This window comes from Prinia subflava, chromosome 8, assembly GCF_021018805.1.
Source record: "Prinia subflava isolate CZ2003 ecotype Zambia chromosome 8, Cam_Psub_1.2, whole genome shotgun sequence".
In the NCBI taxonomy this organism is placed as follows: Eukaryota; Metazoa; Chordata; class Aves; order Passeriformes; family Cisticolidae; genus Prinia; species Prinia subflava.
In genome coordinates this window covers 23,415,623-23,429,753 of record NC_086254.1, presented here as the reverse complement: position 1 = coordinate 23,429,753, position 14,131 = coordinate 23,415,623, and positions in this window count along the sequence as shown.

The window sequence follows — 14,131 nt, the reverse complement described above, 5'->3', positions numbered from 1 at the left end:
ACGACTGGGAGGGGTTTAAAGACACTGACCACAAGTGTCAGTGACTGGGCTGGGGTGGTGACAATGCCCAGAGTCTCAGTGACAGCGCTGGGCTGGGGTGGTGGCAGTGCCCAGAGTCTCAGTGACTGAGCTGGGGAGGTGGCAATGCCCAGAGTCTCAGTGACTGAGCTGGGGAGGTGACAATGCCCAGAGTCTCAGTGACTGAGCTGGGGAGGTGGCAATGCCCAGAGTCTCAGTGACTGAACTGGGCTGGGGTGGTGGCAGTGCCCAGAGTCTCAGTGACTGGGCTGGGGTGGTGGCAGTGCCCAGAGTCTCAGTGACAGGGCTGGGGTGGTGGCAATGCCCAGAGTCTCAGTGACAGGGCTGGGCTGGGGTGGTGGCAATGCCCAGAGTCTCAGTGGCAGGGCTGGGGAGGTGACAATGCCCAGAGTCTCAGTGGCAGGGCTGGGGTGGTGGCAATGCCCAGAGTCTCAGTGACTGGGCTGGGGTGGTGACAATGCCCAGAGTCTCAGTGACAGGGCTGGGGTGGTGGCAATGCCCAGAGTCTCAGTGACTGAGCTGGGCTGGGGTGGTGACAATGCCCACCCTCCCCTGCAGCTGCAGCCCAGGTTCCCTGAGCTCACCGTGCTGTTCCAGACCCCCAGGCCGTGCGGGGTGTTTGGGGATTTGCACATCCCTCACCCTGCCCCAGTGTTTGGTAACTGGTGCTGGAGCCTCTCCGAGCTGCTGAACAAAGCCCATTGTGTGAGGGTGTTACAGCCCCAGGACCCACACTTGGAGCACCGAAGTGCAGGCAGTTCACAGGAGAACTCTTTGCTCCTATTTCTCTTTTGGTTTTAATGGCGTTTGTGCAGGTGCACAGCTTTAAAAAGGGCTTTTTTTCTTTTTTTTCTTTTTTTTTTTTTTTCTTTTTTTTTTCTTTTTTTTTTTCCTCAGTCTAGAGTTGGTCCAGATTTCAGCTGGAGCAAGAAGAGCCATTCACAGCAACCTGGAGCTTGATTTTTAACTGTGGTCTCCAAATTTCGTGTTGCATCACTGAGAAGCACTCAGATTTATTTATTAATGGTGTGTTTGAGTATCTTTCTTTTAAGTATGTTTTATAGGTGGGGGCAGTTTGTGCAGTCCAGCCAGCGCTAAATCAAGCCCAAGGCACTTGAGGGTGTGTGCAGATAAGTTCATTTTAGTGCAAATGCTGTCTTAGCTAATAAACAATTATGTTTAATTGCAGAATTAAGCAATTATGTGCCAGGCAGCATAATCCTCATCCTGATAACCACTCAAGAGGCCAAAAACCTCTGGATTGTGGCTGTGCCTTCGCGGGAGCAGGGGCTCAGGGCATTCTTGCCCCATCACACCTCTCCCAGTCCCCATCCCTTGATTTTGGGGTGTGTTTTTAAGCTGGATCAGTCCCTGGACCAGGTGACAGATTTCAGAACCAGGTGGGCCAGCACAGGGAGGATTTTGGTGCAGGGAGGAGGCAGCTGGAGGCAATCCTGGATTTCTGGAAACCACAGTTGTGTCCAACCCCCCAGGAACCTGCAGCTGGTGCCTGTTCCATGGGAGAATCCCTTCCCAGCAGGGCTCTGCACGGGGCTGATGCTCTGTCCTGCCAGCTCCTGGAGGGCTGGAGCTGATTTGTGCATCAAACAAGGCCCGGTTGGAGTCCCCCACGCAGAACTGTCCCCTGATAGAACTCAGTTCTGTGTGTATTTCATGGCAAAGAAAATACAGCCATGCCCCAGGTCCCCTCGTCAGAGGCCACGGCATCAGTGCTGAATGCTGGTGACTCCTGTGTGTGCACAGGGCAGGAGGATGAATAAATGCAAATTGATTCAGAATCGTCTGAAATATTTGGAGTTACAGGCACAGGGGATCTGAGTCGAGCCACTTGTCCTAGTTTCTGTCACCCAAACGCTAACCCTCTATAAATCATTAATTTCCAGACTGTTTATTATCCAGGGGAAGTAACAAAACAGGAGTATCACATAACACATCCTAAGAATGCCTTGTTCATTTTAAGAGCAAATAAAACTAAATAGCACCGAGTTGTTACTGATGCAGCCTACGAGAACACAAAAAGGGGCCTTAATCAGACAGAGGCCACAAAATAAACAGGGGGGAAAAGCAGGGGGAAGAAAGGGTTTGGACAAGAATGACCACACGTAGACATCTTCACACAGATATTCTTTGTTTGCTGTCCCAGGGAAATTGCCTCTGCCCGTTCTGTGGTGGGGTTTTTGGAGCAGCAATGGTTTCCACAGCTGCTGCTGCCCCAGCCTCCCTCCTCACAGCAATGATTGAACCCCTGTCCCCAGGCAGGGCACAGAGCAGAGCATCCATCTCCAAAAATAATCATCACAATTAATTACTGCGTGCGGAAAGCAAACTCTGGGTGTTTGGTTAGCAGGGCCTGTCCCTGATGGGATTGTCAGGTGGCACCAGGAGCTGCCTGTGACGGGGCAGGGATGGGAATTCCCAGCTGAGGATGAGGAGGAGCAGAGGGCAGGGATGGGAATTCCCAGCTGAGGATGAGGAGGAGCAGAGGGAAGGGACAGGAATTCCCAGGTGAGGATGAGGAGGAGCAGAGGGCAGGGATGGGACAGGAATTCCCAGGTGAGGATGAGGAGGAGCAGAGGGCAGGGATGGGACAGGAATTCCCAGGTGAGGATGAGGAGGAGCAGAGGGCAGGGACAGGAATTCCCAGCTGAGGATGAGGAGGAGCAGAGGGCAGGGATGGGACAGGAATTCCCAGGTGAGGATGAGGAGGAGCAGAGGGCAGGGACAGGAATTCCCAGGTGAGGATGGGAATTTTAGGGCCGTTTATCTGAGCTGTGACTTCTCTGCAGTTCACCCTCCTGAGCAGCTCCAGGGGTGCAGAGAGGATGCTCCAGCATCCTCTGCCCAGGCACAGAGATCCACCCTGCTCCTAAATGTCACCACAGAGGTGCAAGCAGGAACGAGAAAATGAGACAAATGAGGTGGGAATTGTGATTTATTTTGTGGCCTTTCAATGGGTAGTGCTGACGGCTGGGAAATGCAGATATCCTGGCAGCTCTGCTAATACAGCACAGCCAGGCTCTGAGCTGCTCAGTCCTGCTGAGCCTCCCCAGCCTGACTTTTTGTCAATTTAGCCTAAATGCTTTCCAACTTCCCCCAGTAAAAAGTCCTTTTCTGGGCAATATTTCAGAGTTTATAGTGACAGGGTGTTCTGCTGGTCACACTCGTCAGGAAGGTATTGTGCTTCTAAAAGTGATGTTAGCAAAACTGCAATCCAGGCCTCACATGTTCTTTTGCTCCATATGTTATTTATTTTAATCTTTTAAGGTCCCAAAAGACTATGTATTTACAGCTGCCCTTTAAAGTTATTGTTAGTTACAAAATATTAGAAACATAGTTTCATCTATAAAATGTACAATTAAATTAATCATTACCATACTTTTTTTTTACCTCACACAGGAAGCACTTCAGTCTGATGAATACCATGGACATATAATTAGTACTTTTTACCATAAACTAGATTATAACTTACACTGTCCACCCTGGCTCCAAAAATCCTTGCAGATTTTTAATTCAATTGCTGCCCTTTATCTGGATGAAAGCATTTGAATTCAATTACTGGTTTGATTATTCAGGGCGGATTTGTGCCTTTGAATGGGTTAGATGTGGTGGTAGTTTTAAACACAGGTTCAGTGGAAGTCTCAAATTAGGCACTTGTATCTATATTTAGGCAACCACCAGAGTTTAAATGCTGATTTTTCCAGCTGAGGTTTGCCTGAGCTGGGGTTGAATGGAGTCAAGGCTGCCGATGAAAGCAGAGGGACTCTGATTCTGAGGTGTGCCTGAATTCCAGTGGGAATTGGGCACCTGGAATGCTCAGGCTCTTTGAAAGCCCTTCCATGCCTCACTGTACCCTTCAGTGCCCAAATCCCTTTCAAAGCCTGCCAGGACACTTTGAGGAAGTGTTTCCCAGCAAACCCAACAAAATCTCCTCATTCTCTGTGATTTGTCCTTTCCATGCCTGAGCAAGTTCAGGTATTCTCAGCACCAATTCACCCCTTTAGCAGAGCTGCCTGTTGTATTTTAGCTGAAGATGAGTTAGATGTGGCTGGAGTTTAAGGGACAGGGGCTGAAAGGACATTTCAGAGCCCCATCTCCTGTTTTGGGGTGTCTCTCCCAGATGGAGCTGGTTGGGGTTGCTCTGCAGAGCCAGGCCATTTATCCTCCTCCTGCAGAGCCAGGCCTGTGTTTACAGCAGCTTGTTTAGCTTACCCCTAATGCACATCCTAGGACCCACCTCTCATACACATCCCAGGACATGTTTATGAAAATTCTTTATAAGCAAAATATTTAACTCGCATGGCGCGAGTTCAGAGCCGGAGCAGCCCCAGCGGCACAGGCTGCTCAGCACTGCCCCTGTGCATCCTTCACTGAGGAATTCAGCCCTCAGCCCACCCACAGCACCACAGCAGCACCCAGAACAGCAGCACACAGCCAGGCCTGCGCTGGTTTGGCTGCAGTTGTTAGTCAGGGGATTAAACTCCACCTGGAGATGCAAAGGTGAGTTGTCAGCTGGGATTTGGAGCCAGGTTTGGATTTAATTCTTTAGATGTGTCTTTAGAGCAGGTAGTACATCCCTTTACAAAGTGTTCTCCTGAGCTGTGACCCTCCTCTGCCAGCTCACTGGGAAATCTGTTCCATCAGGGGAATCAGTGCAGCGCTGAGCTGCATCAGCCTGGACCTGGAGGAGATCCTGGGCTCCCCCAGAGCCCCTGGCTCTGCCTGAGGGTGCTCAGCACTTCTGAAAATCAGGCAGGAGGCTTTTAAAGGTTGAACAACAGCCCAGCTCCAGCAGGAAGTAAAATCATTTCAAATTTGCAGAGAGACATGTAAAAAGGGGACATGACATTTGGGAGATATTTTATTATATTGGACAGCAACTTCAGAGGAAATGCTTTCTCAGGGAAGTGATTTATTGAACTGTGGCACTCATGGCCACACAGACAAGGATTTTAAAAGTTTCATGCACACTCTGGATGACAGCTCCATCTTTGTTTAGCCGGTGTTGCTAATGGCATTTCTGCAAGGCTCGTTGAACCTTGGGCCTCAGAGTCTGCTCTATACTCTGATTTTCAGCTCAAAACACAACCACATGTGGTGGCTGATGATCATGCTGGTCCTTGACACCACCATTCCTGAGCATCAAATGATGTCCAGTGTCAAAACTCATCACTGGATGAGACAGGCACCTTTCCCTCCTCCAGGATTAGTTATTTCCATCCCACACACTCATTTCTGCTGTCCTAAAATCAAATTTTGTTTCTCACACCCTGCAGGAAAGGTGCAATGTCCCTCAGAGAGGTTGTGCCTCTAAAGGATAGAGGGGATGAGCTCTGAAGGGCAGCAACAAGCAGCAGCTCAGGTGAGTTTCCCTCCCTGGACACAGGTTTGTACCACACCACACACTCCTGACCCCACCTGCCCCATTCCAGGCTCACCAGGATTCAGGTGGGCACCACTGAACTGCTGCACTCGGCCCTCTGCTGCATTATTTATCTTCATTCTTTCCTGAGGGGGGACAAGAAGAAAATAAGAAGTATTTAGTGTGGTTTTTAATCTCATGAACACAGTGAATCAAAGGCAGTTTGGGCAGTCTGTGATGGCTGCAGGCCCAGTGTGGCTCTGCCCACTCGGCTGCAGTCAGCCCTGGGATCTGAGTCAGCTCCAGGGATCTGTCCTGGGAGCCCATGGACCACAGGCACCTCGGGACTGTCCCTCGGGTCACCATCCCTGACTCCTGCCATCCATCTCCCCTGCAGTTCTTCCCCTCACCCAAATTCAGGCTCCTCAGCCTTGATTTCTCCCAAATTCAGGCTCCTCGATTTCACCCAAATTCAGATTCTTCAGCCTTGATTTCACCCAAATTCAGATTCTTCAGCCTTGATTTCACCCAAATTCAGGCTCCTTGATTTCACCCAAATTCAGATTCCTCAGCCTTCATTTCTTCCAAATTCAGGCTCCTTGATTTCACCCAAATTCAGATTCCTCAGCCTTCATTTCTTCCAAATTCAGGCTCCTTGATTTCACCCAAATTCAGATTCCTCAGCCTTGATTTCTCCCAAATTCAGGCTTCTCGATTTCACCCAAATTCAGATTCCTCAGCCTTGATCTCACCCAAATTCAGGCTCCTCGATTTCACCCAAATTCAGATTCCTCAGCCTTCATTTCTTCCAAATTCAGGCTCCTTGATTTCACCCAAATTCAGGCTCCTCAGTCTTGATTTTACTCAAAATTCAGGCTCCTCAATGTCACCCAAATTCAGCTCCTCAGCCCGAATTCCCCATTCTCAGTGATTTCACCGTTTCTCCCCCTGAGTTCAGCACTGCCTCTCCTCAGCCCCAGCAGGGAGTGTTGGGCAGGGGGTGATGAGGATGCTCCACCTCGGTTCTCTGTAACTTTATGCAGGATAAATATTTGTGCATTTCCTGAGATTACCTCACCTGGTCTCTGAAAGCCCAAGCGCTTCCCAATCTTTGGCTTTCCTTCCCCAGTCCCCAAAATAAAAAATATTTCTCAGCCATTTTAAAACTTGTGGCTTCAGGCTCCAGTAACAACCTGAAAAGGTTTGTAGGAAACAAGTCTGAAAATGCATTTAGTGTATGGAAAATGATTTTCTGAAGAACATACAAGATGTTCTATTTCACCTAATTCTCTGTATTGATTTCTGTGGCATCATCTTCTCCCTTCCCTTTTTCATCTTTTAATGCATTTCTATTTCTCCCGAACACACAAAACTCCCCGGTTCTTTTACAAAACAGAACAAAGAAGTTTTTCCTTCCCAATCAGTAATTTTGTTTCCTTTTGTCATTGTAAAAAGAAACTCCTGAAAAATCAATACGTTGTTGCCAAGTCGTACACAGCCGGGAATGGAGCAAGCTTAGCAAATAAAGGAAATTGCAATTTTTTCCTCTCTTTGGTCACCCTTTAGCACACGCAAGGTGACTGCCAATCTCTGTGGTGCTTCCCACCCCAGCTACCCTCCCTGAAAATTTTGAAGGTAATCTTGGAGATGAAAAGTTTGAAAAGAATTGTTCTTGGAGCCGAAATTCCTGGTGTCCCGAATTACAGCAACCCCCACCCGGCGTGGCTGGCTCGTCGGGGTAACCTGAGCCCTCTCAATTAGCCAGCGCCGAGATAAAGATTGCTCATGCTAAAGATGTCACATAACACCGGCCTTAGAAATTGGAAATCTCAGCTGCACAGAAGATACCTGCTCGGCTGGATCAATAGTTTCAACGTGTATCAATATTTGGAGACGATTTATTCTCTTGATGTGCAAAATTGAGTGAATTTGGGCACCTCAACCTAACAAGAGCGGCTTCTTGTGAAAAACCCACTTTAATTAAAAAGTGTAAGGGACCATTTACAGGTGAGAGCTCAGATTTTTTTGTGAGGCTTTTTCCATCTGTAAAATCCCCACTCGGATTCTGGGAGCCCAGATGTGAGCGGCTTCCAAATCTGACGGGGCACAAAAGAGATGTGTTACCAGCGTGATTTGCACCTGCAATTAAACAGACACGCAAGCCAGGCTAATTTACACCGAGACTTAATTGCAAGCATAAATCTTGAGCACACAAACGACATACAAATAAAACCCTCACAGATACCCATGATCTGTTACACAAAGGAGCCAAGAGCCCCAAATCTCCTTTTTCTTTTCACGGTTACAGGTCTCACTTCGGGCCCAAAGTATCTCTTTAATGCAATTGTTCTTTTGCCCAAAAATACCTGACTGTGGGGTGTCAGAAAAATAAATCCGGACCCAGTTTGTCCTGGCACGCTTTTAAACGGGGATGTTGTTAATTAATCAGCAGAGGAGTGTGTGGGTTACAGCTGGTGAAATGTTACCCCACTGTGGGGCTTTGCTGCTCCTCAGTTTTGGGGGGCAGAGCCAGGGCTGGGTGTGATGAGGGAAGGGTCAGGGAATTGTGGTTTCCCGAGGCTGTTTTTTATCTTCCAAACCATATCTCGTGTGCCAGGCACTTTGAGGCTTCAGGGCTGAGCTCTTTTTGTGAGGGGCGAATTTCTGTGCAGCCCAAAGGAGAAGGTGAAGAAAGGGAACATCCCAAAAAGAGCAAACAGCACCCCTGGGTGCTCCCCCTGGAAACACCTCTCACTTAGGAACTTATTTCCACACAAAATTGGGTGTTTGGGGCTTTGGGGAGCCCAGGTAAGGAGATTGAAGGAGGGTCAGGTGAGAGCTGAAGGCGTTTGGTGCCTGGACCAGGCTGGAGCATCCTTGGAGCTCCAGGGAGGCTCACGCTGAGCTAGGGCCGGGTGCTTGGAAGTGTAACTGGAATTCCCTCACGGCTGCTCCGTTCAGAGGCAGACAGATTTCTGGTTTTCTCCCCCAAACTGTACTCAGGAGGTTTTTCCCACAGCTATGAGCCCGCTGTTGTTGTGACAAGCCTGTTCGTGGTGTGACCTCCTTAACCAGCGGCTGGGGGCTCACAGGGGTGAGAGACTGAAGGCCACAAACAGGAAAAGATATCATATTAAAAATATATATTTAAAAAAGGAGGAGTTTTCAGGCTTTTATGCTTTACGTGCTGCAAGGTGTCAAGCGCTGAGCAGAGCCGGGACCATTGTTCACCCACTGCCCCTTTCAAATGGAAATGTCTGCAAAAGCCCCGTCAGCAAAAGGAGCTCTTGGCTCACACTCTGCCTCCTCCTTACACCCCACAATGAAACCTGAGGCCCATTAGGCCACGCTTAGGACTTGTTACTCGCTTTTAAAGCCTCTTTCAGGCACAGTTTTGGCCTCTTCTGTCTGTACCACCACCACGGGCAAGATTAGAAAGTGGCAAGGTTAGGTTGCCTTCGACTTGACTGTCAGGAATCTGATTTAGGGTTTTTACGAGTGAACTCCCTGTTAAAAAATCTCTCTCTGGAGCTCCTCGGGCCTGGCTGTGTCCACACAGGAAACAGGCTCAAGGATTTCCAAAGGTTTGTTGATTTTTCAGCTTTCATGCTCCGAAGATATATTTCCTTTGAAGTGTCTCAAATAGGGTAGTATCCAATTATATTTGTAATCCCAATCTAATTCAATCAGGGGCTCCAATTATAGCTGATCTGCCTCTTAATCTAGTTAAAGTCTGTGCAGTACACTGGACCTTAGCTAACATAACTACATTAAAATTTAAGCTGTTGATCCAGGGATAACCAAGTTACAAGACACAACCAGCTGAGAAGTGGGAGGTTTGCAGTGGAAATGGGTTTATCCCCCTTCAATCCAAACCCTGCACCAGCTCTCCCTGCAGCCAAACCCCTGCCAACACTATAATGATGAAGGGCCTGAAAATGCACTTTTGTTCTGAGCCCAACACGGCTGATTTGGCTCTGGCTGGTTCTTTTCTTCCTCCTGAGCTCTTCACCCCAGCTCCCCCCCAGAGGGAGAGCCACGTCCACAGGGGCAGCACCTTGAAACTCTCTGGAGCCTTGCACTGCCTGGCACCTTCCCTGCTGCCCGGGTGGCCTTGGCACAGCTGGAGGGGCCAGGTTGGAACAGCTGGAATAGCCAGGCTGGCACAGCTGGAGATACCAGGCTGGCACAGCTGGAATAGCCAGGCTGGCACAGCTGGAGGGGCCGGGCTGGCACAGCTGGAATAGCCAGGCTGGCACAGCTGGAGCAGCCAGGCTGGCACAGCTGGAGCAGCCAGGCTGGCACAGCTGGAGATACCAGGCTGGCACAGCTGGAGCAGCCAGGCTGGCACAGCTGGAGGAGTCAGGCTGGCACAGCTGGAGGGGCCAGGCTGACACATCTGGAATGACCGGGCTGGCACAGCTGGAGGGGCCAGGCTGGCACAGCTGGAGCAGCCAGGCTGACACATCTGGAATGACCGGGCTGGCACAGCTGGAGGGGCCAGGCTGGCACAGCTGGAGCAGCCAGGCTGGCACCCAGGGGTGGCACAAACCCACCCTCACCTGTCACCCCAAGAGCTTCCTCAGGCACTCAGATGAGCTGATCCACTCAGTTGTGTCCAATCTAAGCACAGATATCAACTAATATTAAAAGTGTAATCTGAGCTTCAGTGGCTCCTTCTGCTGTGGCATCCAGCACCTCTGAAAATCCAGACAAAAATCCCTCAGTTCATATAAAAGAATGGCACTGGAAATGTCATCCAAGCAGGAGATAATGCATTGAAATCAGATTCCTGGGACAATTATGGCAGGAAGAACATGCCAGCAGCTTTGAGTCCTGGACAGGAACTCACCTGTAGGAAAGCTGGAATGGGGAGAAGGAAGGGATGGGTTTGTTCCACACTTTGCTCCTGGTACCAGGACAACACTCAGAGTAAATTCTGCAGATGCTGAGGAGTGATCATCCTGTCCTATCCTCTGCATTTCCCCCTCCCTCCTGGCATGAAGAGTAGAGCATTAAATTTGGTGATTTTAGATATTCAAGTCATCATTCCAAGCTAACACTTTATTAAAAAAACCAACTTTTTTTTTCCATCAGTTTTTATTTGGATAAATTTTTGTTAATTTCTATTCATGGTTTTAAGTGGTAATGTTTTAGTTTGAGGTTTTTTTCCTCTTGACTTCCAGCCATAACAGTTGAAGACAAGGGATTTGGGGATTTATTAGTTGGTGATTTTTTTTTTTTTTAACTAAAAAAAGCTGAGTTCTCAAAGAGCAGATGGCACCTCCCAAACCTGCTCCGAATCTCCACCAACAATTGGTTGCCAGTCCTTCATAAGGTGTGGAATGAACCAAATTTGCCCATATGGAAAGTAGCCAAATTTGGGACTGGGATGTAACTGATAAAAGTAATTGGAAAAACTGCTATAGCAGAAGAAATGGAATTAGGTCTCCCACATTAAAAAATGTTATTAATCATAGTCATAAAAGCAGAAAATGAAAGCTAATTTTACTAAGTAAAAGCCCCCTGCTAAGTGGTATTTTGACATCTGAAAATAATTCAGTTTCGATCCTGGTGCTGCGCTGACACGAGCAAGGAAATTGATAATTCTCTCTCCAGCTGCTGTTTCAAGTCATCCCCACACAGAAGATTTTCTGTGCCCATACCAGGAACAGACCTGGAACCAGAGCCAGTCCCTTGCCAGGACAGGCAGCGTGTTCCAGTGCCTCCCACCAGCTGCTTTTGAGGATAACACACACTGGAACAACAAATGGATTGTGGAGCAGCACTGCCTGCGCTCCCATCGAGGTTCTCTGAGACACGGACACAGGGGAGGGCAGCCTCATTTGTATTTTCATTGCCATCTGATTCAGTATTTCACTGGCACGTTCAGATATTGTTTGGTATTCCCTTAAAAAAAAAAATATATATATATATATATATATATACCTCATAATGCAATTCCAAAGCCTGCAGGGGATTGAGCAGAGGCTGTGGCAGCCCTGCCTCACCCTCACACCACTGCTGCAAAAAGGGAGAATGATGAGACCTCTCCCAAGGCTTGTTACAGCAGAGTGCTAAAAGAAAGGGTTTGTGTACCTTGTCTGGGAGGGAAGGATCTCACAGGATTCCTGCTACTCTCCCCATCTATCACCGGGCCACGAAATTCACAGAAGACAGCGGACAAAGCTGAGTTACACCCACCTCTGATCTTGGGTTTATTCAGAAGCAAGTAGGTGTTTGTAATTGAACAAATATTGCAGAGCAGGGGGAATGTTATTCACTTAACACCCATGTAAACCATCCTGGAAAACACACGTGTTCTTGGGGAAAGCTGGAGCCCTCAGACTGCATCTGACATCCCACACAAGGTGCTGCACAAGGACACCCCTCATGCAGTGAGAAGTCAGAGCTGATCGAGTTTGCTCCTGGCAGGTGAAACGCTCAGGCATTTTAGCAAACACCCAGAGGTTTGTTTGTTTACCTGCCTAACCCACATGCCTCTCATTCCACCTGGCTGGGAGCTCCTCGGTGGATCTTCCAAAAAGTTACAATTCCTGTGCTATTCCTCTCCCTCGTCTGGGAGAGCTGGGCTTGGAAAGGACATTTCTAACTTCAGCCCAAAGCTTAGTGATGAACAGGGCATCGTGTAATTATATTGGGCTGAAAATACACATAAAACCCCGGAACATGGCTCAGGTGATGGCTCAGTGGTGTTTGCATGAACAATTCCCATTTGGAAGCTGCTTCTGCTGCATTATCTGCAGCTGGACCAACGCACCACCAGGCCAGGCAGGGAGCTGCTCCCTGAGTCGCGCCTGAGGCTCCTAAAGGATCATTCTCCATCCTTCTCCCACTCCTCAGTGTTTTCCCTGCTCAGTCCCACTTTGGGGCCCTCTGCCTTGATTGTGGGTAAGGTTTGAACCCTAATTCTTGCTTCCAATTAACTCAATTAATGACCACATCAAATCGGATCTTTCTTCTCTCTCCAGGTGATGATTGTCACACCCTTAGCACAAACTCTTGTCTTCAAACTTCTCCCCTGTGACCAGGTTTGACCAAGGTGCTCAGCAGCTTCTAAAGAGGACGGCAGAGGATGGACTAAGGGAAAACATAAACTTCATTTTGCCATACAGGAGGAAAAAAATCCCTCCATTATCATAGTTATAATGGTATAACCGGAGTTTAAAGAGGAGCCTCCTGAGTTTGGACTGGGATAGAGTCTGGCCTGGGATTGGGAGGAGTCACTGCCCTTGCCAATATTCAATTTAACACCCTTATGAACTGCTTCTCAGTTTGAAAGTCTGGTTTCTGCACTCAGTCTTGATTAACTGGCCCAACAATGCATGTTAATCAGCCCGATTTACATTGCCTGCAGAGCTGTGGTCAGCTTCACAGCAGCAACCTTGCAGCTCCCTCAACATGTTCCAACAGGGAGCTCAGGGTGTCTCCCAGGCAGGGGGGATGAGCCCTGGGAGCTTTGTCTGGCAGGGAGCAGGGCAGGAATGCCTCAGCCCAGTGAACTGCTGTGCCTCAAACACCTTCTCCTTTTTCAGCTCTCCAAGCTATAAAGATGTAGGTAACACATACCTAAAAAAGACGTTTTTAGTTACATTTGGATTCTCAGTATGTATCCAGAAATATGTATTTCTTAATACATAAAAAAGAGACTCAGGTTTCAAACTCGTGTGTTCTTCCCAGCCACAAACTGAGCTGGTCAGAGGAGATAACAGGATCTAAGCCAATGTCCTTTCCCTCGGTGGGGGTCAGTAAGGGTGAGTAGGGAGATAGACACAATATATAAATCTCCACCAAACACCCTCAGCAGATCTTTCCACAGATGTCAGAATTTTGCAGTGATATTCTGGAGGACGGGAATCCCAGGGCTGGGCAGAGCCAGCTGCTAGGAACAGCTCCTGGTGCAGGAGTTCCAGGTGCTGCAGAGGCAGAGATCTCCTGCCCTCACTGCACTGCTGCTCCTGCAGATTCCTGCTCTCACTGCACTGCTGCTCCTGCAGATTCCCCTGCCAGGGACGATGCCGCAGCTCTGTTGGTGGTAGAAGATTGTTCCTCTGGACTTTGCTTAAAAAAATAAATAAAATGTCAAGCCCGAAAAGGAAGCCTGTTATTTTTCAAATGCAGGAGCTGTAATCATGCTAATCCATATGATCGTGCTAAAGCCAAGCCAAATGCCTTTTGCATATGATGTAATCAGCCAGGGTCGCCTATTTATAACCACCACTGGTGGGAACACCTTCCCAGAAAAATACAACCAGGACAGCTTTCCCTTGGTCACATTCTTCCTCTTCCTCCCCATATTTTTCACTTTCTTTGTGCTCTTTCGCCTACTTTTGCTGTCTTTCCAACCCTTAATACAGCAACTTTTTGATTTTTATTTTAAACTAATGCTTCCCATGCATTCTGTTTTATCCGTGTTTTAGAGCAGTGCTGAGTGAAATCCCAGTCCTGTGAAATCAATACCAAAACTTCTATTGATTTCATATAATATATTCCTTTAAATTCAGTACAAATGCTCCACAGGAGTTGTCTATTTTAAGTATGGATCTACTGTACAGGGCTGTCAGTCTCTCAGCTGGATACATAAACCAGCGTGGTTTAATAAATTCATCAGTGTGGCTTGGGAGCTTTCTGTGTAATAACTGAAAATCAGTTGGTCATACTGAGCATATCAAGTGTAAAAGGAGAGGATCC